We start from the raw sequence: 22754 nt of genomic DNA, 5'->3' as shown, positions 1-22754 counted from the left end.
GGATGGGATTCACACACTTGCACAAAGCCAAATTAAAGAGGCTTCATGCAGGGCTTTCCACAGAAGACTGAATTGACTTTGTGCCCTTGTGTATTCTCAGTTTGTAAGCACAGGGAGGGGAGGGGACTGCAGAAGTTGTGGCAGCCCCCAGAGCAGCTGGGACAGCTGTTCCAGGGGGTTCTGACCAGAGATTCCAGTAGCTTTGTCACCAGATTACTTATCTCATGTCTGTGTGGTGATCCCTTTGGGCCTGGAGGTGCAGGGATTGCTTCTTGGAGGGGTGAAGTCATCAGGCATCCCTCACTTCTATCCAAACCGTGTCATTGCAGAGGGAAGGGTGATGTATATCACTGGAAAAGTTTATTCCAGTGAATCATTCTTGCTAAGAGCAGTGGTATGGGTGAATGCAGCCTCTCCTTTTTGTGAGCCTCAAAAGTGGAATGCTGAAGTCACTTGAACCAATGTGAAGGGAAGTTCAACTGGGAATAAAACAATTTTGGATTTGATTAATAGAACACCCCTCCTTTCCTGGCTAAGAAGGGACTGCTTTTTCCTGGTACATGGGTAGTGCCTGGATTACCAACCATGTGGCATTCATCAGTGCCATTTCTCTGTACTTTGTTTGCTCTGCCGTGGAGGACTCTTGATCCATACTGCTGTTCCCACAGAAATGCTTTTTCTATACAAACCATCTCTATTATTCAAAGTAGTTTCTTGATGTCCTATGAGGCTACCAGAGAATTGTATGTCAGTGAGCTGCTGAGAGGTTTTACAGCATTGCTGTCAGTACATGTTTGACAAGGATCTTCTACAAACCTTGGCAGAGGAAGTGTAGCTTCTGTATCTACCTCTAAATCTGGTTTGATTCAATTGAACCATGGACTCTTTCTCTTTTATCTTTTGTCAGTCTCTGTTCTGACCCCCTGTGTGCAGTGACACTGCAGTAACTCTCCTGCTGGTCACTAGATGCCACCTTTACAAGCAATGGGACCCACCTTAGGTGATGATTTTTATACCTGCCATGGGAGTCACTGCCTTTACAGCTCTTACAGCAGCAGATCACACCAGTGCTCTGTGGTTCCTGCCAGTGCCAAGTGTGCAGATTTAACCTCTCTTGCTCAGTGGTGCTTCCAGAGTGGTGTGGTGTCAGTCACTTGCAGTGTTGCTCACAGGGACCTGGGCCAAGGCCAACAACTCAATTCATGTTATTGGCTGAGTAAGAAAAATGCCACTGGTGCTGACCTTGTCATAAATCCACAGCCCCTGTCCCCACACCACCAGCTGTCCAGACCAGCCTTTTGAGGGCTGATTGTATCTGCGTTCTGGTTGCTAAAATTGTTTGGTTCTTTTGTTATTTCAACTCTGTGGTCTCAGAGGAGCAAATTTCTCAATAAGTTTGCCTTCTCATCCCCACTGTGTGCTGTGTGCCAGCAAGGCTGGAGAGCAAGGCTGTGTTTAATGAAAAAGCCCTGCCTTTTCCTCCTCACAGTCATACAGGTTAAACACGACTTCTTGCTTCTGTCATTCATCCTATTAAGAAAACCCCAGACTGCCAAGTGCACCCTCATTTGCCAGTTTCCAGGGGATGGCAGGCATTTATACCTGAATCATAAACCCTGAAGGAAGGGCTTTATCTGATGTGGTACACCAGGTTTAATGGGCTGGTCTGTGCAGCTGCAACACCTTGGGTGAAAATTTCAGCAGTGCCTCTCAAAAATAACCAGCTTGATGCTGCCTGCACTGTGCCGAAGGACACAGCTGTTTATGTTTACAGACCTTGCACTTCACTGCTGCAAGTGGTTCTTTGGTGGCAGGATCTAATCAAGCCATGTCCTAAACTGGTTGGATTCAGTTTGAAATTCCAGCTCTGCAGCAAGATTGAATGAGGTTGGACCAGTTATCACCCTCTCTTGCAGGATGGAGATGTATTAATGTGTTGATGATGTAAGACTGAAGGAAGACTTTGCTTGTAGCCATTATTGCTGAACCAGTTGTTCTGATGATTTATCCAGAAAGCCTTAAGTGTCCTTATAAATGTAAAATTTCTCTTTTTTTTTTTTTTTTAAAATTCTTGAGCAGATGGAAGACTTAGATGGAAAGGAATAAAAAACATAATTTGCCGAAGCTCTCAATTAATCATAATCAAGTTTGTGCATGTTATACTCTACAAGGGTAACAACAATGAAACACAAGGAGAAAAGGATGCTTTCCTCAGGCAGTTCTGGAGACATAAAAGCAATAAAGAAGCATACTTCAGAATAATGTGGAGATATATGACTGCACTAAATAAAAATGCTTCTTTAACGTACTGTAAAAATAAAGATGTTTAGTTAGATTTATCATTCTTGTTACAAACACAAATTGATCCCTTGGACTACACCACTGGCTCTGAAAGTATCCAAGGGATGGTTGCAGCCCACTATTTTCTGTGATTACTCCAACATTGTTTTATTTGTTAAAGAGCTAACTGGATTATTCCTTGTTTTCACTCCAAGGTTAATTTATGGGGCACTTGATCATGCAGATATGGATTTTTGACTTTTACACTATATTCAAGCCATATTTTAATTTGGTATATTGAGAGGAATGGTTTGCTTAGTATTTTCCATGAGTCACATCTAAACCTGTGAAAAGACATTTTTAAAACTAGTTTTACAAATAGCAACACGTGGTAATTGAAAGCCACCCCACTCCCCAAATCCGCTCTTGATTGACTTGAGAACATTGAAAACCAGTGAGATTCGTTTCTGCAGCTTCATTCAACCATTGCAATGAGCAAATGAAACAATTGTTTTATTTGTAAGAGGAGATTATCCCTTGAAGGCAGATAGAAGGATACTGCCCACAGAACCCCATTTGCAGGCACAAAGAGCGCTTAGTCAATTTTTGGCAGCAATACTGAAGCTATTAGTTTTGGATATGAGTTCACTGATGTTCAGTGCTGTAGATTTCCAGTTAGTTCATGAAGGGCCTTTAAAATTACACACAGAGCTTCATTAATTGCTTCAGAAAAGAAGCAACAAATATCAGGCCCTTAAAGTGTGTGTGCACAGAATGGCCATTGATTTCAGTGAATGTTCCCCACTGGAGAGCTGGTCCCATGTCCTGGGAAGGCAATCACAGTTTGTACAGTAGTTGCATCAGCATTACCTCAAAGTACAAGGGCTTCTGCAGGATCAGGCCCTGGTAGCTGTGATTTATTTTTTTAAAAATCTCTTTCATTCTCTTTCTCTCTTTCCAATTGTCTATATACATGGTTTATATACATGTCCACACACATACATATATATATTCCTGATTCAGTGCATTAAAAGTTTAACAGTTAATGTGTCAAGTTAGAGACCAATACAAGATGACAAAGTCAGGGTCTTTCAAAAGAAAAAAAAAAAAAAAAAAGAAGAAATCCAGTTCTGTAGTCTTGAAGAGTTTGTTTTTTTTAAATTTCCATTTGATAGAATAGTGCCTGAACATTTGTTCTGCAACCAGCTATCCATAAAGGAGAATTTCCTATGCCTTCCTTGCAAATGGCACAACCTCATGTGATCCCTGATCACAACAAATTGATTTATTTAAATAAAAATAATGATCTTCTTTCCTTTCTCCAGCCCCAGCAGCAAAATCCCATGTAACCCCAATCAGCAAATTGATACAGTTATCTTCTTTTGCCCTCCTTTCTCCAACCCAAACAATACCACCCTGATCCCCAAGTAATAAGAAAATGATTTATGCAAACAAAAATAATTATCTTTCTCTGCTCTCCACCCTCCAACCGTATAATCTCAGAAGCTCCTTGTTTAACAAATTGATTTATTTAAATTAAACAAATAGTGATCTCCTTTTGACCTCTGTGGAGCACCTCTGTGGCAGACTCCTACCACTGCAACCATCTCACCCATATGCTTAGAAGGATGTATTTTAAAATATAACAGCACTTCAAACTAACCTTGATACTTTGTGACTCCTCTAAGCAAAGCTTATGGGAGCTCTTTTGTTGGGAAAGGGAATTAGGACACGTGTCATCTGAAAATTAGGAAAAGTAAGTCAAATGTCACTGGACATCACTGCAAAACTTTCAAGGTGCAAGAGGCAGAGTCCTGCTTGTCAGTGGTTTGCTTGACATGATCTTGTTCCATGTTTGATAGTCCTGAAGGTGTATAAATACATATATATGTACGTGCTATCTGTGTATTTTTTCCTGTGCTGGTTTTATTTTAATTTGTATTTTCTGTGCTGTCCAACCAGTGCCTCTGTTTTGTGCAGCTGCTGCTTAAACAGTCATTTGGGCATTTTACAGAATTACATAATTATATGTGCCATAAGCAAAAGTGCAAATAGTCCCACTTAGCACCTAATCAGATGATATCTGTTGTGAAATGCTGGCAGAGAAGCCAATAGATATGACTTAGTTTGTGTTAGCTCTGCTCCTTTGGAGGTGAGTGCGGGCTGCAGCTGGAATTTGGCAGAGATGGAAGAGGGATTAAGTGATAGTGGGGGCCTGAGTGTGTTGTGTACAGAAACATTCTTTCCTCCACCAGTTTCTGTGCTGTGCCATGCTCAGAGCAGGACAGGGGTGTTAGCCAGTCTCCCAGATTTTGAAATGCTTTGGGATTTTGCAGTTCATTCACACTGTGTCTGCTTTGGTTTCAGACCCACAGTGCTCCCCGACAGAAGACAGTGACATGATAGGAGTGGTGACACAAGGCTCTTACTGTTGCATTCAATAATTGATTCTCCTGGATGGATTGTGACTCCCTAAAGGTTGCAAAGAGAGGTAAGAATGATTGGACAGCTTCAAAAACATTAGTTCCTTCCAAAGTCAGAAAGCTTGTACTCCTTTGCATCATTCTTCTCCGTGGTCTAGCACTCTTTGGGATTCTTTGGAAATACATGGGAAAATCATTAAGAGAGATTGTTTTTATTAGCCAGGCATTTTTTAAAATTAATTTTTGAGTAAATTTGAGTGTTTTTTTTTTTTAATGTTCAGCACTGAATTGGGAATTACCATGTGCAAAAACTGATTGTGTCAGTTTTTATGATTGTCACAAACTCTGCATGGGAAATTCAAATGAAAAGGAAAATGTTGGAGAAACTGCTTAAGTTGCAAAATAGAAATATAGATACCTCTGAAGTTTTTGAAATCCCACCTTTTTTATTTTGTCCATTTGAAATACAATTTTTATTCTTCCAAAATCCAAATAATTGAGGTTTTTGTATGTGAACACCTTTGGAGATATGATCTCAAAATATACTTGGATATTAGTTTCAGAATATTCTATTTCAAAGTTCAGTCCTTCCCATGCATTTTAATTACCTTTACTCCTGACTTGCACAAGTAAAATAAGGTGAGACTCACGCTATAGCATTATGCAAAAATGCTGCCATAAAAAAATTAATAATCTTGCTCTGAAATTATACCCGGACAATTATTACAGCTGCAGCCTTTTAAAAAATTCAGCCACTGTCTATTGTCTTGCCAGAGAGGCAAGTCTTTCTACAGATGGCTTGGAATTAGTAGAACATGAAATAATGTCAATGGTACTGGTAAGAGGATTAACCAGCAGTTCTGATGTTATTGAACGGTTTGCAGAGACCATATTAAACAGCCACATCAGTCCACAGGTCAGCCCTGCAGTTCTTCAGCTAAGCAAACACAGATGTAGGACTCCCTTTCATGGCCATCATTTCATGCCTTTGACATATGTTAGGCTCTTGGGACTCTGTGGCATATTTACAGCCTGAACATTAAAGATTCCTTTTCTTAGATCCTTAGTGGACCCCGACGTCTAAGTCAGCAGCAAAGGGAAAAGCAGGAGCTCAGGCACCGGGGATGGACCCAGCAGCACAAACGTGTCAGTGAGGAATTAAGCTGCTGGGAAGTTCCCTGATGAAATGCTGGGGCCTTTTTCAGTTGCTGACAAAAGTTCTCCATAAGAATCCAGTCAGTTTTAAATCTCTTTTTTGTTCGGGTTGATCTTGTCTGTGTTTTGCCAAAGCTGCCTATGAAGTTGCAGTGGTTGAATTTCACAAGGAGAGAGGGTTCAGCTCATGTCAGCACTGCCAGGCCTCTGTGCTTGTTCAAAGTTTCTGCAAATCTGATGGGACTACAAATTGGCCAGAAGAAATTGAGGTCTGTCTTACAATATTCCTGTTTCTTTTCTATTCCGACAGAAGCTTTGGCAGTTCTTTATTATTTTCCTCAGTTTTTTGTTCCTCTGAAGCAAAGAGTCAGAAATAAAAAAAAAATAGCACAACTATGTGATGAACAGGTATCTTTTAGATACACAAAATACATACTTATGTGTATGTCTAGTGAGAACAGGGTGGGACAGGTTATTCTTGTCTATCTGAATAGTTTTACCTGTCTCAATCCTGAAAACTTGTCAGTTTTCTGATAAAGATATAGGTATAGACATGCTTTGTTCAAAGTAGAATTCCTGAATGTAAAGGCTGCTGACAAAGAATTTGTATAGAAAGAAGATAAATCAAGTGATAAAATACAGAGCTTTTGCTCAATAATTACTTAATACGGTGCAAATTTTAAGTGAAATTTCCAGCATACAGCTGCTCCACGTGTAGCCACTTCTTCCTGAAAGAGGAAATAAGCACTCAAGCAGAGAGTGTAACAATGAATTACATTCAACCTAGAAGTGCTTTAGCATGTCTTCAAGAGCTGCTGCCTGCTTCAGTGATGGATTATAAGTTAGCATGGAATCCCACAGGCATGTAAAGGTATTTATGGAGTGTTCTGATTGCTTGGACACTCCCAACAAATGTACAGTCAGAGCAGAAATCAGAGTATCACTGTCTCCCACTTTATTTTGTTTATTTATATTTAGCAAGTGCTGGAAGATTACAAACCACCAGGCACAGCTGTAGCTGGAATATACTTTCCAAAGCTTATTTACAGTAGCTCTCACTCACAATGGGTAATGGTATATTACTCCATAAGTAGTTCCATTGATTTCAAGAGATCCATTAGAGAGGTTCCTCTCCTTGTACAGCTGAGTGTATCTCGATTTGGTCCCGTGGTTGAAATGCAGAAAGAGCTCCTTTACTGCTGTGTTCTTAAATGCATCAACAGTTTGAAAAGAGCCCTACACCAAGGCCTCCCCCAAAAGCTCATAATAGTGCAAAATACTGATGAAGCTGGAGGGATATGGTTTTGCAATATTTTACTTCCTTGCAGAAGCAGTGATACATGTTCTTCAGTTATACGTAGATGAATGTTCATTCCATGTGCTGTTTTCAGCTGTGTACTTACACCAGTCCAAAATCCCAAAGAGGAAAGTAAAAGCTGAGATTCACATCAGTAGCAGAGAACATCAGGTGAAGTTGATTTAAAGAAAACATTAATCAATCCAGATTTGCTTGGAACGGGGCCCAGGTTCACTCAACAGGTTGGTGAACCTTAGCAAACGTTTCTGTGAATCTGTTCTGTGTTTTGACTTTGTAACATGATCTGAAATCATCTGAGTTTCATGTGGTTTTGTTGTGCACGTTTGGAGCGCTCGTGGGGCGAATCCAGGGAAAGACAGAGGTGCTAAATTTTGCATGACGTGGAAAGGTAAGAAGTGTTTCACTCCTCCTGACACTCCCTGACACCAAAGTGAACAACAGTTGATGCTGTCAGCACAGTTTTAAAAGAGGAGACAATCACTGTCTGTCAGGCTCCTTGTGTCTCCAGGAGTCTTTATTTTGGAGCCAACAGACAGTCTTCAAATCATATAGTGAAAAACCCTAGCATGAGTTTTTTTATATTCCTTTTCTCTGTTTCTGGTAAATGTCAAAAGTTTTACTGAATAGGCAGGTACTGGAGTTGTGAACAGTATGTTATGTTTCTTGATGTATATTGGTTTGAAGAAGTTTTATAGTGCTTCTAAAAATTAGGTTTTTATGTTGAGTCTGTGGATGAACAACTTGTGTTTTAACTTTATTCGGTTTGTATCTGAATTCATAAAAAGGTGTATTCAGCCTCCATAGCTGAATATAAAGTATTTAAGATCCATCTACACCAATCAGGTGAAAAATATGATGAGGTGACACTTTCTATTAATTTTATTTTTAGTCCCAACTAGAGCCCAGAGCAATAAAGATGTGAGACGCCGTGAAAAAAACAAAATCTAATTCATCAGAGGATGCCAAATTTTTCATTCTGTTTCAGGGTGAGCAACAGAATTTTGCTGGAGCTGAGATTTTGGAGACAAAGGCAGGCGGGAGGAGCTGTTTATTTTTTTACACTGATTCACTGCCTTATAATTGAGACATGTTTGTGGATCTGTGGGATGACTTAGGAGGAGCTTAGAGAAAAGGAGGCTAGTGAGTGTAGCTTAGTGCCCTAGCATATATACAAGCTCAGAGTAGATAATTTAGCTGTCTCTTCTGGCCTTAAACCTGAGGAAACTCAAAGGAAAAATCAAAGTCTGCAGAGGTTATAGGTAAGAAAAAGATGTAACAGGCTGGGGTGTCCTTTATTGCCCCTGAGGTTCAGCTTTCCTTAGCACATCAAGCAGACTGGGGTACAGCCACAGAGGGAATGGTCCTGCCAGTCCATTCAGAAGTACAGTGGGAAGGAAGAGCAACTTGCCAGGATTATTCACGTTTAAATTGATCTCTTTATTCTCCTCTAAAAGAGTTCTGTTTGCACCCGCTCATATCATTGCATTTTTCCACTAAGGTTGTCTCACTTATTTAACTTGACACAGGGAGTCCCCTCTGAGGTCTTTGAGATTCCAGCCAGCATTGGAAGTGACAGCCCAGATAAGGCAGGTAATCATATCAGACCTTAGGGGACCACACTGACTACTTTTTAATTGATAATTCCAAGTTTCTGTAATAAATTTATTTCTTAATTATATACATCATGTCATACATGGTAGCTAATGATTACCACTAGCTTAAGTCTGCAGCCTTGAAGACATCCTTCTCCCTACCATATAATCATAATTTTCCTTCCAAATTAAGATTTCCTCAGAAAGAAAATGAACAAAACCTGCACATTAAATCCAATTCCTTCCAAATAAAATAAAAGTAGGTAAATTTAAGATACTAAGTCAAGTAAGTGATTTTAATTAGAGGATAATTTCAGGAAGATCATAAAACATTTAAATAACACTGAAGTTATGTATATTTAAGCAGTTTTATGGAGAATTAAAGTCTTAAATGGTAAATTTCAAATGTAAATACAAAAGTCGATGCAAGAATGTTAATTGCTTTTCCTAAGTTTCTCACATGGCCTAGATGTTATGGGAGGTACCCAGAATTACATTAATAGTAATAATGTGCCCAATTCAAAGCTTATTAAAGTCCTTGGAATTTTTCCATGGATTTTAGCAGTCATTGTATGAAAACAACAAATGCTTTTCAATGTCTAACTTCCAGTACTGAGGAAGTTGCTTATATGTCTAAATTATATATATGATGTCAGTATTCTAACATAATGGTAAAGTTTTAGTTCAAAATTCCTTTTAATAGCCAAGAAATTTAAACTGACCTTGAGAACTTATCCAGTTACCTCTTTAACAAATAAAATTACATTTGGAGCAACAGACATTTTACACCAGCACATTAGTTTATATAAAAGAAAACTTATACACCAGGAGAAGCTGCTACAATTAGACAACAAAATGTGGCAGCAAATTGAATTACCAAGATTGTGAATTGTCCCATGCCTGTCTGTAGGTCAGCAATACTCTTACATTAGTTTTGACTTAAATAGATCAAATGAAAGCTTAATTTTACAGTTTGATAATAATGAAATGCGTAAGGCTTGAAAATAATGAAATTAAAATCAGGGGTAGGAAGGCTGAAAAGTCGTGATGGATACATTTTCTGAATTCCTTATTGTAAACCCCATGGAAATGAATGCCCTGTTGGAAGAATGAGCACACAATGTAGTCCTCAGCAGTTTTCCTTCATTCTCTGAAAACATTTGCTCTTCTGTGAGAGCTTGGAAGAACCACGGGCACATCCCTCCCATGGCAGTGTCAGAATGTGGATGGAACTGGTAACTTTCCATGCAGGTTTTTTATTCCATGTATGCATAGAACTCACATTGCAGGGACACCAGCAGTCAAAAAAAAAAAGTGTGAATGCTGTCACTGGGGTCTCCTTGTGACTAAATTGTTGTCATGTGTGAGGAAAAGCACCTGAAGGGACTGGTAGTTCTTAGTGCCCAAAAAAATCCAGAAGAAGCATTTTTTTTTTCCATCTAGAGAAGGTTTTCCAGGGAAAGCTGTCCTGCTGCAGATGGGAGGTGAAGCAGTGCCCGCATCTCCTGTGCCCCAGTGCCTAGTGGAGGCGACGCCAACCTCAAAGGCTGCCCAGAGCCTCCGTGGGCATTTCTGGCAGGAGTTCAGCCTCCTGGAGAAGCCACCCTGCCTGTCTGCATGAGAGCAGGGCTGGAGGCAGCATAAACCTGGTCTTTTCTTTCTCTTCAAAGCATTTAGCATCCCCATTATGCACAGTGCAAGGCACGCGATCCAGGACGTCGCTGTGCCTCTCTTTCTTCAGCTGTTGCATGGGGATATTATTATGCTCTTGTCTGAGATGCTGAGAGGGTTAATTAATTATGTTTATGAAACCCTTTGAGATTCTCAGATGAAAGGTGGCTTTGGAATTGTTAGGTGTTATTATAAGAAAAAAAGAATGATTTTATTGCTTTATGTTAATGGTTAACATCTGCACCACAAAACCTGCTTGATCACATAAAGATTCTGCTAAGCATTTAATCCTAATTTGCAGGCTGATGCATATTCATTTTATTTAGAAGATTAATTTAGTCATCAAAGGTTAATCTGCCTCGGGTTTGTAATTAGACAGAGCAGTGACTTGGTGTCTCTGGGCTCACCCAGGTTGCTCTGGGTTTTCTGAGTGGGCAGAGCTGTAACTGTCACGTTTTCACTTCCAGGTAGTGCTCAGAATGGGCTTAATTTGTGGAGAAATGGTGGATGGTAAAAGCCTTGGCCAGTCTGAAGATTAAAAATAAAAGGAGAGGCACAAGCCAATGAGCAGTCAATATAGCGAATCTCAGAATGCTGCTTTGATTTATCCCTGGCAGGTTTACTCAATGTGATGTCAGGGGAATAAGCAAGGGGTTTTTTTGTATGAACATGTAGAACTGATTTAGCAGATTTCACAATCTTTGCTGTATGAATCCTGCCCCTCTTTCAAAATTACTGATTAGCAGTATACAGAAAGTTTCTGAACTAAAAACCTGTGAGGCTTTCTGCTGAAAAATCTCAGATTTTAACTTTTAGCTCACGTTAGGAGACATTGTTAAAAGGTCATAAAATGTGACCTGTAGCTTGTTGTTCCCCTGAAAATTAATCCTTTTTTGCTTAAGTTTGGCTCCTTTAATCACAAGTCACTAAAGAAAATGTGGTCCTTGTGGAGAATGAAAATCATGTTTCCTTTGCAGGTACACCAGAAGGTACCTTTAATTACTGTTTATAAAGCTGGCTGTTACTAAGTGTGAAGGATTATTAGTGCCAGGTATTGTCTTTTGAAGTGAGGAAGAGCACTGGCTGCCTCTGTCATTTGCTCATGGCTTTTCCTTTGTGCAGCAGCAGGGAGGGTGATATCAGAGGGTGTGTGCTGTGCCTCTGTGCCTCAGCACAGCGTGAGGCAGCCAGGTGGCCTCCAAAAATCTGGGGTGGGACACCAGGGTGGCTTGGGACGAGCTCATCCTCACTGTCAGGGTTGTCAGAGGGCAGCTCTGAGCCTTGGGGGTGAAGCTCACACAGGGCAGGACATGGAGAGCTTGGAATGGGGGATAGAGCTGGGAAATGGCAGAGGAAAACCTCGCAAATGGAAAATTTGTCCCAAAAGCAGGGGTTTGCCCAGTGTGAAATCAATACGTGCTGCAAAATAAGCACTGTAAATGAAAATCATGATACTAGAATTTAGGAATTTGGCCAAAGCTTTACGTTTCATTGCAGCTTGGCTTTAGTTGAGTTTAGAATCTGGATTCCATAGGGGTGGTTGCTCTTTTTCCCCAGCACAGCGCTCACATCTCTATTATGATTTGCCAATTTTCCCCTCCTCTTTCTGGTGCAGAACCTCAGAAGCATCCAAGAAGGGATTTTGGAGACCATAAACAGTTCTTAATTGAGAACAGCCAGAATTAAGTTGAGTGCTAGCTTGACTACCAGAATATAAATGAAACTCTTTTATTAAAGCATTGTATTTTAATTATTATGAAGAACAAGTGGCCTAACGTGAAAAAGCTTTTAACATAGCAGTTATTTGCTTGATAGCTGATAAGTTAATTTTGGATGGATGATTACAGCTATTGCTTCTTGTCTTCTTCACTTTCATTTTTACTTGATCTAATAACTGTTTACTGATTTTCATTTGGGCTCGTGGTGAACTTCTAATTCAATTGCTAATAAATTCAGATTGGTTGAGGCCTGTTATTGCAATCAGGTTTCCTATTTCCAGTTTAAAAGGGCAGTGGAGTTTTGCTGGTGTTTTGAAGGAAATTGGAATTGTTTTGAAACTGATGATTTGCAGAGCTGTTTGCAGGCTGACCAATTGGTAATCAACAGTAAACACTTCTCTGTTCTTCACAAGAAGGATAACCAGGCATGCAATGAGAGTACGTGATGGCAATTCACTAAAACCAGGAAAAAAAAAACCCAAACAGCCAGAGCAGGTGTCACTCTAGTGAAGTACTGAAAAATAATGTCACCCTTGCATTGTTCAAGCCCTTCATTGGTAGCCAAGAGATTGGGAGGAGAATTACACACACGTTTGCTGCAGAATTTTAGATAGTTTATGCTGTTTTAGTTCTCTCCTCAACCTGAACCTTTAGTGTCTTCACTTGCATCTTAATCCTGAGCTGATTTGTCTGACTGGAAGACAGGTACCACTGAAATGTGGATTGTGAGCTTCATCTGTCATCCCTGCTGCTGTATCATTGACTTCAGTGAGCTTCCAGAGGAATGAGTCTGGCCCACAAGAGGATGTGAACTGTCAAGAAGATAAACCTCTTTCTCATCCATTTGAAATGTTTGTGGGAAAGAATGCCCTAAATATTTAGCAGCTTGTGTAATTTGAGAGGCAATGCAGGGGGTTTTTTAATTTTATTTTTCTCCCTACCTTTCCATTTTCTTTATTAAATAGAGGAAAACCTTGCCTTAGGCCCAGTGTGCTTATGACAGGGAAAAAATATCTGCCAGAATCTCTATTACTGCTCAGGCCTGTATATATTGTTATTGCTCTTGTATTTGTAATAGCAAAAAGTGACTATGTCTCTTATAAAAAATCCTATTTGCAGAAAAATACCCTCCTCCCTCCACTTTTTCCAAACCCAGCACAGTGTGTGAAGAATCCAGGAGCATTTATGTTGGTTCTGTCAATGCAGTGGGGCTCGAAGCAGCGTGGATGTAAGTGCTGGGCACGTGTGCATTGAGTGATGCAGCTCCTGAAAACAGGAGGGAACAGAGATGTTGTAAGCTGATTTAGCTTCCTCTCCTTTGCGTTTTTGGGAGTCAGTGCAGCTGCACATCACTCAAATCTCCTGCAGCCCAGCTTGGTGGACAGAAGAAATAATGTGGGACTTGAGTGCTGCAAACCTCATATGTCCCCAGTGGGGTCACCTATTTCAGCACTTCCAAAGGCAGCCAAGCTGATTGTTTGCTTCAACCACCATCAAAGATCTTGCCCTTTCCTATTTCACTGCAAGGAGCTACAGTGAGTCAGGCTTGGGTGGAGGGGGCAGATCCTCCACCCAGATTGCCAGCTCAAGCTTGCCAGGCCTTTATCTTGTGTTCTTAGGCAACGTGTTAAAGCTCTGCTCCTGGAAGAGCTCAGGGTTACACTCAGAGAAAAGCACAGCCCATCACCATCATGCACCAATGCCTGGCTGCTGCCTCTTCAGTCCTGGGTGGAGCAGGACCCTGAAAGACCCCCATGTCTGTGCTATAATGGAGCTGGTTTACATTTCATATGTGAAAGGGATGGCACAAGGTTCATGAATATTCTCCCTGGGACTGAGGCCATCCGTGTGTGTGCCCAGTTGCAATTTCCCAGTCTGAGTGAATATGTAAAAATTCACATTTATACACCATTAAATTTACATGATACTGTCCACAAAATCAACATTTTGGAGCTTTTAGACCATTCTTAGCATTTCTTCCTTGTGCAGGGTGACTCTGAAGCAGATTCTCCTTGACTGGGATATCTAGGCAGCAGGTCCCTGGCAGTGTATCCTCCTCTCCAAGAGCTGTGCCAGCTCCAAGATTGGTTGCTGGTACCTTCAAAGGATGAGAAGTTGGCACCTCCTTTGGCTCCTGTGCAACCAAGTGCTCTTCTTTCCCAGCAGAAAGATCTCTGCTTTCTGCCTTTGCCCTCGCCTAGGGCTGAGATGTCTTTATCACATTTTCCCTGTGGGCACAGGAAGTGATATTATATAAGAAATAAATTTTGCAACCCTATTTCTACTAATCATTGCCACTCCTACTGTAATAACAGACAGATGCAACATACACTATTCATGTTTCTATTATGTTTTGCTACAGTTTGCATGTGTTTTCCATTTAATTACAGTATATGAATTTCGTATCTCTCATTTTTTCCCTTCTTGCATTTAAAATTGAATTTGATATCTGTGATGTATAGATAGGCCTGTGGTAAATTGCTTGATACACTGTACACTCTTAAGTGTGTGTCTGCAAATCTCTTAAGTGCTCTGAATGTTTTCCAGTTTTGTTGGTGATGCAATAGCATCTGGGATGGTATTGGAGTAGTTTCTGCACAGGGCAGAGGAGTAGCTGGAGCATTTAAAGAAACTTTGCCTGACAACAGTACCAACACCAAAACCAATCACAGCCATTTTTAGTTGTTAGAGAACTCTTTGCACTTTTATATCTCAAAACAAATTGCAAAGGACCTTTCAGGAGGAGAAAACTGAGGTGTACTGTTCAGTGATGACCAGCATACCATCAACAGGATGGTGACAGCACTGAAGTAGGACCCAGATTTTTGTGACTGACCCACTCAGCAGGAAACATAACAATTCAGGCTTCAAGATCTGTGCTGTGTACTTGTCAGATCCTTTCTTTATCAACCTGCATTCCCATGTTTGAATTGAGCATGTTGTAAAACTAGAGAAAAGAAATTTCAGTCCAAGTTTTACATGAAAGAGGCCAGCTGAATTAGAGAGAAACAATGAAACATTGCTAAATGCTTGTTCCTACATTGAAATAATAGAGGAAATCTTACTAACAGTGGGCTCTGCCTCATCTGTAACTTCCCATGTGTTTCAGAAAGAGTTGAATTGTCCTGCTACTTACCAAGAGAAGAAAAACAACATGAGAGTTTGGTGAATGGGCATGCTTTGGATTCACATTGGATCCTGGAAGCAGAATTGTCCCCTGTGGATGTAGAAGTATCATGGTAACTCTCCTCAGGTAATAATCAAGTCTTTTTCTAAAGTTCAATGTCTGTCTGCAGTGTGTTCTACAGATCTATCAATCAGCTAAAAATGACATGATTTTAAAACAGTGTGTGGATGCTTACTCAGTCCACACATAGCTCATAGAGGCTTTGAAGGCTTGATGTACTCTATTGAGTAAAAAAACTATAAATAAAACAGACTATTAAAACATCTTTAAATGTGCATTATGCCATCAAGCTGTGCTGTTTGAAAAGGGCTGTGGTGTTTGGGAAAAATTAAACATTTTCAACAACTGTCCAAATACATATTTACACATAGTTTATGGTGTACAAAAGACATGTCTGTGATGACTCTTGGGCCCCAACAACTTTTATTAATTATTCTTTGAATAAAGTATTTTTGGTCACTTAAACACTGCAAGTGGACAGGAGACAGCTAATCATAGGGAGAAATGATGATTTCAAGGAAGCTTGAAACTTACTTCTCTCACAACCTTTAGTAGCAAATGGCAAAATATTGATGTGGGGTATATGGAATAGACCTGTAGTTCATACAGTCTTTTAGTACATGTTTGTTCAGCCAGGTGAATAAAAAAACATTTCTCTTGGTGAGAGCTCTCCTGGTCAATTCCAGCTGGAAATGACCAGTACTAGGCTGTTATCACTGAAGTGATTTTTCATTACTTGTGTGCCATCTAGGACCTGCAGATATTTTGGTATTCTGAATTCCCCAGACACCCAATATCATAGGATTTCAGTGTCCTAATTCCTGTTCAGTCGATGAGGAGCAGAGGCTGGGGGCTTCTGGCTTTGTTGTTCAATGGATACAGTGTGATGCTTGGGAGACAAAATTTCTTTAGATAAGAAACTTCAGAGTAGGGACCTTACTTTCCTGCTTGCCTGTGATGTTATCAAGCAATAATCCTTGTTAAGTAAGGATTAATGTTCAAACATGATCATGCTGATGAAATGTCTTTTTGGCTGCAGAGGAGACCTGGCAGAGTCTCCCTGTGCTGCCTTTGGATGGTTTTATAGACCTCGTTCACATGAGCCACTTTTCCTGGAATTGAGGTGGGGGATCATCAGCTTCTCCCACTATCACTGAAGAGCATCTTGGGCTGAGATCTCACCTGCATCTAAGAATAATGCCTTACAAAAGCATCTTTTATTGTAAAGCTCTGAAACCAAGTTCTCTGTCAGCTCTGAAGTTGTTTGGGATTTCATCAGCTTGTTTTATCACATGCTAGAGAGTGCCAGTGTTAAGAAGACTTGTCTTAAGCAATCCTCTTAGTGTTCCTGAGAGAGGTGGTTATATTTTAAATATAGTGAGTCAATCTGTTGTCCATCTCTTATGGACAACTTGATCAGACCCCATGGGGCAAAGTTAATGGAGTCTTGTAATATCTAAAAAGCCCTTTTAGCAGCAGCACTGTTTATTTTTCGGTTGTACTGCTTATTTGCTAATTCCCATCTCATTGCAAAACTTTCTAGGTACTCTGATTTCGTTATCTGACTTGTTAGGAGTGAACATGGCCCTTAAGGACTCCTCTATTTTTGGACAGTTGTCAATTTTACCAATTAAAAGAACGCCTTTGGATGGTTATCAGAAGCTGGAGCTGAAAACATGTTTGCAATTACTGATGACATAGCTGTTTCTATTTGCTGCTCTCTCTTTTAATTCCCAAAAGTGATATTTTTTTTGGCAGTAGATATGAGAAAATATGTCACTGTGTATAATTACAAAATGCTGTTCGTTTCTGTCTTGTAACTGTGGGGGGTTCATTGGTACAACACATTTGGTTCCTTCTTGGCTCACTCAACTTCATGACACACATTTAAGTGTATTATTAATATGTCATGTTAATAATAAATTCATTATCATGTTAATTTCCATGGAATCATGTAATTCTGCATGCCTCCAAATTTATGTTCAAGGGTATATGCAAGCAGTAAAAATCCCCCACTGAATGATTTCCTAGAACATTGTAATAAGCCTTAAATAAAATCACCTTCTGAACATTTTCCTCTAGGACACCTGGGCTTTTCCAACAGACTTTCACCCCACCATGATCATGGCTACAAAACAAGATTCATCCCTGGCAATGGGCTTTGTACAAAGCTGCTTTAAATGTTCATTGTGCTTTCAACCAGGTTCAAAATACAAATCCACAGTACTGGCTTCACTTTAATTTCCTAGGTTGCATCTGCCATCTTATCAGAGCAATCTGACTGCACTGAAGAAGCTGCATAATATTTTCAGTGGCCTGGATTTTTTACTTGATATATAACAAATATATGAATAATGGCTCTGTAAGTATCTGTGAATTCTTCAGAAGATTGTTTTGCAAGAGAAAGTTCTACTAGAAACAGTAACTTAGGAAGAGCAAATCTGTGGGATAAGAGGCGAACCTCAATTTAAATGACTGTTGCCTGGAAATTTAAAAGAAAAGCACTGATACAAATATTTTGAGGAGCACAGAGTCCTTAAATCAGTGAGATTTTTTTGTTGGTTTTGAATGTGTATCAGACTTCCAATGCATGTTGTCTATATAAAAGAAAAGAGGGCACATAATGTCTGAAGTGCTCTATTTTTCCAGAAAATAGTCCCATCTAAGAAAAACTTGTCCATTTTTGAGGCATTAGTTACAAGGTGAGTGCACCTGCTGCGGTTTGTAGATGGGTGGGTTCTTTCCTCTAATCCTGGTGAAGTTTTAGGAAGTTTCAGATATGTTCATTATCTATTTTTACTTGTCTTTCTTAGAGAACTGCCAGGCTTAGGCAGAAGGGAGGGTGGCTGTGGCTTCTTGCCTGGGCTGGGGGTTGTCACTCTGAGCAGGCCATGGCACGAAACCAGGGTGGGGTCACAGCACTGGGAATTTTATTGTAGCATAAAAATAGCTCCCTGCCAAAGTCCTCAGAGAGGAATGCGTTTCAAGGTCAGTTACACTCCACAATCATCTCAGAACATGCTTGTAAATAAATTGCATGGGCTTAGCTCTGCTGTCATTGACATTTCCCCCCAAGTAAATGCCAGGCCTGCTGTGGAGAAAATTCCACTGACGGAGAGCCCCACACCTGAGCAGGCTTAGAGCTTCTCTTCTCAGCTGGGATTTAGTAGTCTCAGTTCTAGGTGGCAGCAAAGCCCTTCTCAAACCCTCTGAGCTGCTTGGGGCACACCTGCCCTGGGTAGTGGAGAGCAGAGGTAGCTGAGTCCCTGCTGGCCAGGGCAGCTCTGGGGGCAGCAGGGCTGCAAAAGCAGGGCACTGCTGCTGCTGCTGGGGCTGAGCAGGGCTCTGGGGACAGCTGCCCCTCAGAAACTGCCTGTTTATTTGGGCACAAGTTGCTTATTTTTCTGTGCTGCAGCTGCACTTCCCAGGGTGGGACTCTGCTGCTCTGTGTCTTTCTGTTTGGTGACAGTGTAGGCAGTTTCAGGCACAGGTGAACTCTTACCAAGCATTTGTGTATTTGCCTACAACAGCTATTATTATTATTATTATTATTATTATTATTATTATTATTATTATTATTATTATTATTATTATTATTATTATTATTATATCGTCATCATCAGCTTGCATTCAGGAGTCCTAAGTCTTGTTTTAGGATAACAGACCGGCTTGAACACAGGCATTTGGAAGTGTGAATTAATATATTGATAATATGTTAGGAAGGATGTTTTGGAACTTCTTTCTAAACAGAAATTAACATTCTCTCTGAAAATAGTAATGGAAAAAAAATTGTGTAGTCTAGCAAGGTATATCATTTAGACTTGATGATAGAATAATTGTTTTCCATCAAGCAAACCAAAGAAGAATCCATAATAAAATTTTACAAGTTAGCTGCCACCAAGAATAAACTCAAGAGCACTATATGAAATGAATTGTGTGTTTTAACTGAATCTTCTCTCAGGACAATAACTCTAATGTAGAGCCAAGGTCTGAAGAGGTCACCTGCAGAAAGCCCTCCTGGGGCATTTCAGAGGAGAAAGGAAATATTCTTCTCCCTGTCAGGTTCACTTCATGTCCTAATATGTCTGAGGATGTGCATTGAAAACATAATCCACAGGCACCATTCTGAGTGGGGGTTTAGATAACAAGGGTCATTAAGGAATCTCTGAGGATGACAAACTTAACCCTGTATGAACTTAAGGACCATATCATGCTACTAATGCAAAGAGTAAGTCTGGTTGATTGTAATTGTGACTGAACTAAAATGTCACTTACCATTAAGATCAATTTCCCTTTTTTTAAGAATTGAAGCACTTCTCTAAAAATATGTGTAAGATCAAAACTGGCGTCTATTGAACATATTCTGCACTGCTCGTTTCCAGTGCTACGTGAGAGAACATCTGGATTTCCATATGTTTCCAAATGTTTGCCATATCTCACATTGTGCTTGCGGGACCAGGGTGTGGCAAAGCAGTGCAGGATCCCAAATTAAAATACCTATTGAGAAACCTCTGCATTTGTCATCACAAGCATCCAACTCCACAACTTCTGCTCAGGCCCTTCGGGTGAATCGCGCCTCTTCCTGCCCCCGAAGGGTGACGTGTGCTCCCAAAGAATGTGCAGCACTCCTGGCTCTGAGCTCAGAACCAGGGGTACTGCTGAGCTCTCAGCATGCTGCCCCTCAGCTGGCTGTGCTGGGGTCAAATGCTCCAAACCTGTTCTCAGGGATTCCCATGTTAGCTGTGTGGAATGTCAGGATGTTCACATGTTAGGATGGTTGGCTGCTGGAACAGGCTCCCCAGGGCAGTGGTCACAGTTCCAAGCCTGAAAGAGCTCAAAAAGTGTTTGGACAAGCTCTCAGACACATGTGGGATTGCTGGGGTGTCCTGTGCAGGGCCAGGAGTTAGACTTGATACTTGTGGGTTCCTCCCAGATCAGCCTATTCTGTGATTCTGTGATTCTGTCATTCTGTGGTTCTGTGTGCCACATACAGTGGAGAGAGTTTGAAGTTGCCCTGCCAATGGCAGTGTGAAAGATTCCTGACAGTTGACACTATAAAAAATCATTCCCTGAGCATTCTCAGACCTTTATCACAATTGCCCAATTTATGCCTGAATGAAGCAAAGATGCCACTTCAACTGCCCTTGCCCAAATCCTCACGCTCCATCCTACAGGCATGCCTTTGAGCCTTGAGCCTCGTGTGAATTTTTACAGCTCCATTCACTGGGATGTCATCATTTGAACAATTACCAATTACAATGATATCAAAATATCCAAGGTGCACTACGTAGAATTCAGCAAAGGTGAGAATTATCACATTCCTTGCTCTCCATTCATGTTGGGGCTCCTTGCTTGGTTTCTCTGCCCCTTGCCTTGCATCAGGGAGTCAGGGTGTCAAAGTTCTCATTTTGGCTTCCTTGAACTCCTAAAAGTGAAGGAACTTGGCTAAGCATAGAATTTCAGTATATTGCATTTACTTTAAGGGGATTTAGGTGCTTACAGAAATTGTTGGGTAGATAGAGACAAACTACAAGGATTATGGGTAAATTTTATTTAGCTATGCTTCTCAGTTCCATTCAATGAGAATGGATTCATTTTCAGATTTCTAAGCTGTGGGTGTCTTTTTTCTGAAGTAAAAAAAAAATTAAAATATCCTTTGGGTGCCATTCATGGACAAGAATCATGGAAGAAGCCTTCTTAGCTTTACAGCAAATTCAACTCTGTTTCTCAGTAGGGTACATCTCTGTGTTGCTGAGCTGGTGTCAGGGTGCTGCAGATGACAAAGCCATTTCCTTTCTCCTGGGATCAGCATGAATTTTTGTCTCATTGGATTATTTTTTTTCAGAAGGCTTTTTTTGATTCCTGATGATTGGATGCACTGGCTTTATGGCTTTTTCTCCCCACTTGGTTTGGTCACACAACACAGATACATTCATTTTTAGAGTGATCCGTCGTGCAGTATATAACTGAAGGCACTATGCAGCATAATGTCTTTGGGATGTTAATAGACACGCAGTCACCAGGGAGGGACAAATTCAAGTCCCTGGGAGACAGGAAATCCTGTTTTTTGGAGGGCTTGTGGTCTTGTGATGAAATAGGTTCAGGCTAATAATCCTCTCAGTACGATAAATCAGGAGTGATTTCCTTGAACTCAAAAGGGGTCACAAAGAGATAAAACTAGTGACAGGAGAATCATTGCCCTTCTCTCTTAAGAGCAGACAGTTGGTTAAATTCCTTTGCTCCTCAGATAGTGTTGAATGTCATGCAAGAGATCATTGGGTCTGTGGGGAGTGGGATACAATCAGGATGTTAATGTGCTGGCAGTGCAGCTGTTTCTTCCCTGGTGTCGCCCGTGCTTTGACTCACCTTTGCTGCCAGAGTGCTCCTTCAGTGCTCTTCATTTGTAACTCAAATCTTTGCCTACACACATTTGTGACTGAGATTTGTAAGAGACAATTTTATGCTTGAAAAGGGGAGAATTACTTTACAACTGTACCTGTTGTCTGTGCAACTGCTTGACAACCTTGCAAGAATTCCTTTCACTCTGTGCCTCTGGTTCCCTTTGTCAGTAAGAAACAGAACATGTATAGTTCTAAGTGCTGAAAATCAAATACTGGCATGATATATTAGCTTCTCTCTACCCCCCTTCTGCCCCACCAGTGTTCTAAATATGGCTCTACTTTGAAATTAAGTGCACTACAGAATATTCAGTTGCAGCACATTGCTGGCATGCAGTTTATAAATTGTTAGTGTTTGGCAGCCCTTGGTTTTTAAATTCCTACTGATCACAAGTAGCTGGCACTAATCAGCTCCAATAGAGTTACGTTACTGTGTACCTTCTTAAATGGCTGGAGTGGAGATATACATCTAAAACCTAAAATATAATAGCCACATGTCAGAAACACTTTACTCTGAGCAGGGTTTTTATTTTACTTTTTACATCTCTCACATTTTACATCTGGTTCAACAGTTCTGAAGGAAACTACATCTGATGTGATAGCAGGAGATCTATATCACACATCTCAAAACCTGCCAGAAATGCAATTTAAATATAGTTTTGGACAGAGTAAAAGAAGTATTATTGGTATCAGATGTTTGGGCAGTGAGAAGTTGAGCTCCATATCCCCTTGGTCTTTTTTCATACAGAAGGAAATCATAATGTGAAATCCTAGTTGTGCTAAAACTTGTGAGAGCTTTGCTGCTGATTTCAGCCCTCAGTTTCACCTTGCAGTTGTAAGGTACCTGCCAAGTTCAAGCCAAAGTGTGAGGCTGGAGCAGCAAAGACAGACCTGGATGTGTCCCTTTGCAGAGATGAGCTGCAGGGTTTGAACTGGTTTCAGTGGGGATAACTGTCAGCTGTACTGTGTCACAGACTTCAGAGAGACCTTCTCCAGTATTTGGAGCCACAGA

General features: G+C 40.6%; 1 long non-coding RNA gene across 2 annotated transcripts in view; it reads left to right on the top strand.

Moving 5' to 3' along the window:
• LOC134424069 (uncharacterized) overlaps positions 1-17707 on the top strand; it is a 29549-nt gene extending 11842 nt beyond the window's left edge. Inside the window, exons 4-6 of one of the 2 annotated variants that reach the window (XR_010029327.1) lie at positions 4648-4771; positions 15267-15410; positions 17594-17707. This is a non-coding gene — a long non-coding RNA (uncharacterized LOC134424069). Of the gene's footprint in view, positions 1-4647; positions 4772-15266; positions 15411-16887; positions 17060-17593 lie in introns of those variants that run through there. The other variant, XR_010029326.1, reaches the window with a different exon arrangement.
• The last annotated feature ends 5047 nt before the right edge of the window (positions 17708-22754 follow it).

This window comes from Melospiza melodia, chromosome 13, assembly GCF_035770615.1.
Source record: "Melospiza melodia melodia isolate bMelMel2 chromosome 13, bMelMel2.pri, whole genome shotgun sequence".
Lineage (NCBI taxonomy): Eukaryota > Metazoa > Chordata > Aves > Passeriformes > Passerellidae > Melospiza > Melospiza melodia.
Note: the sequence above shows the minus strand (reverse complement) of the source record. Positions and strands in the feature narration are given on the sequence as shown.